Raw genomic sequence first — 3,078 nt, forward strand, 5'->3', positions numbered from 1 at the left:
CAATGGAATTGAACTAGAAATCAACAATAGGAGGAATTTTGGAGCTATATAAACACATGATATTAAACAATATGCTCCCCAGTAATCATTTGTTTAATAAAGAAATTAAGAAGAAAATTTACAAAATATCTTGAAACAAATGAAATTGGAAATAAAACATACCAAAATCTGTGGAATACATCAAAAGCAATACTAAGAGAGAAGTTTATAACGACAAATGCCTACACCAAAGAAAGTAGAAACACATCAAATTAGTAACAGAATAATGCATCTTTAAGAACTAGAAAAGCAAGAGCAAACCAAACCCAAAATTAGTAGGAGAAATAATACAGATCAGAGCACAAATAAATAAAATCAACACTAAAAAAAATAAATAAATAAAAGAGCAAGGAAATGAAAAGTTGGTTTTTTGAAAAGATAGAAAAAAAGATCAAACTTTTAGCCAAACTAACAAATAAAAAGAAAAGACCTAAATGAATAAAACTAGAGATGAAATATGAGACATTACAGCTGATACCAAAGTAATTCAAATGATCACCAGAGAATATTATGAGCAATTATATGCTGATAAATAAGAACCTACAAGAAATGGGCAAATTCCTAAACACATACAACCTTCCAATATTTAGTCATGAAGAAATTCAAAACCTGAAAAGGCAAATAACAAGTAATTAGACGGAAGCAGTAATAAAAAGTCTCCCATCAAAGAATATCCTAGGATCTGAGGCTTCACTGTTTAATTCTATCAAACATTTAGAGAATAACTAATACCAATTCTGCTAAAACTATTCTACAAAATCAAGGAGGGAGTACTTTCAAACTCATTCTATGAGACCAGTATTACCCTGATACTAAATCCAGACAAAAACATGTCAAAAGAAAAAAACTACAAGCCAATATCACTCATGAACATAGGCGCAAATATCCTTAATTAAATATTAGCAAACCAAATCCAACAACACATTAGGAAGTTTATCTGTAATGATCAAATGAGATTCATCCCAGGAATGCAAGAATGGTTCACCATATACTAATAAATAAATATGAGACATCACATCAACAGAATGAAGTACAAATCTATTAATATATGATGATTTTAGTTAATGCCAAAAAGTTCATTGATACAGTTCAACATCCTTTCCTGATAAAAATTCTTATAAAACTAGATATAGAAGGAACATACCTCGACACAATAAAAACCCACAGATAGTATATTGAATAGGGAAAAGCTGAGAGCGTTTTCTCTTAGATCTGGAACAAAACCAGCATGCCCACTTTTATCCAACACAGTAGTGGAAATTCTAGCCAGAGGAATTAAACAAGAGAAAGTAATGAAAGGCATCAAAATTGGAAAGAAAGAAGTGAAATTATCTTTATTTGCAGTGGTTATAATCTTATATTTGGAAAAATTTGAGCACCCCACCAAAATACTATTAGAACTGACAAATTCAATAAAGTTGCAAGATACAAAATTAACTTACAAAAATCTGTAGCATTTATATATGCCAACAGCAAACAATCTAGAAGAAAAAGAAAATAATCTCATATATAATAGCTATAAATAAAGTGAAACACATAGAAATAAACCTTCAATTGAAGAAGTGAAAGATCTTTATAATAAAAATCATAAAACATTGATTTAAAAAATTGGTGAGAACATAAAAACTGGATAGTGTAGGAAAAGCTGAGGCAGGCGCTCTTGGCTTGGCATAGCCTGTTGCAACCCATGGAGGAATATGTCACTGAGCCACCATGATGCCTGGGCACTTACAGGCAGGCTGTGGCTGAATTGGTCACCAACCACTTTGACCAGTTGTGTGATGATGAAGTGGACCTCTTTGAGGTGCTGAAGTCAGGGGAGAATAAAAAATAAATGGCAGCAGGAGTGACAATGGGGGCCCTGGGGCCAAGAGCACAGCTCAGGCCCTCCAACATGGCAGGCTAACAGCTGTGTAAAGAGTCCCAGAAAGACCGCAAGAAACCACTACGCCCCAGCGTTGGCGTGGTTGACAAGAAAGAGACACAGGTGCTCATCGTGCTTAAGAAAGAAGGAATAAGATGAGTTGGAAGAAGACCTGATCAACAACTTCGGGTTGAAGGAAAAGTAATTAATAGAAGACCAGAAAGACAATCAGCTCTGGAATAAAGATTTGAAAAGCCACTTGAAGAAAAGGGTGGACGCAAATTTTCAGTTGATAGACAGATTATTGACTGTCGACGCCGTGGTGGTCTTGGAAGAGGTCAAGGGTGCTGCGGACATGGAATGGGCTGAGGAGATGGATTTGATTCCCATGGCAAATGTGAATTTTATAGGCATAGCTGAAGTGATAGATCTGTCCTGAAACATGAGGACAAACGTGGAGGCAGTAGACCTCACTACTGGGGAACTGTGAAAGATGAATTAACTGATTTGGATTGATCAAATGTGACTGAGGTGAAGACCATCCAGTGGCAGACACTGAAAATAAGGAGAGTGACGTTGAAGAGATAAAGAAAGAGGTTCCTGAAGAGATGATTCTTGATGAGTGGAAGACTATTCAAAATAAGGAGTGGTCAAAGTGGAATTTAATATCTGAAAACCAAATGAAGCTGCTGAAGGGCAGTAGAAGATGAAAGTTGTTTTTCATAAATCAAAGAGTGAAGAGGCTCATGCTACAGATTCTGTTATGGATCGTCTTTTCCAGAAGCCAGCAAATGATGTAATGTCTCAGTTGAAGGTTAATTTTGGAGAACTTGGCTGCCCAGAACCTGATGGTGAGGGAGGATGAGGTAGACATGGGTGTGGCAGACGTCTGAACTGCGGCAGCAGGACCGACAAGTGAAGTGGTTCAGCTCCTGGATGACCCAGAGACATTTCCAGCTCTGGCTTAACTGGACACCACAAGACAACCCCGGTTTATCTGTGAACCTTTATGTTCAAAGCTTTTGCATGCTTAAGGATTCCAAATGACTAAGAGAAATTTTTTAAAAGACTGTCATTCATACCATTCACACCTAAAGACTGAATTTTATCAGTTGAATTTTATCAGTTGTTAAAATGAACTTCTCATGCTACACAGAAGAAACAAATATGGCAGG

At 36.2% G+C, this 3,078-nt stretch overlaps 1 pseudogene; it reads left to right on the top strand.

The window, feature by feature from the left end:
• The first annotated feature begins 1,755 nt into the window (after positions 1 to 1,755).
• On the top strand, positions 1,756 to 2,871 carry LOC111539586 (annotated as a pseudogene).
• Positions 2,872 to 3,078: the final 207 nt, after the last annotated feature.

Source organism: Piliocolobus tephrosceles, chromosome 1, assembly GCF_002776525.5.
Source record: "Piliocolobus tephrosceles isolate RC106 chromosome 1, ASM277652v3, whole genome shotgun sequence".
Classification (NCBI taxonomy): domain Eukaryota; kingdom Metazoa; phylum Chordata; class Mammalia; order Primates; family Cercopithecidae; genus Piliocolobus; species Piliocolobus tephrosceles.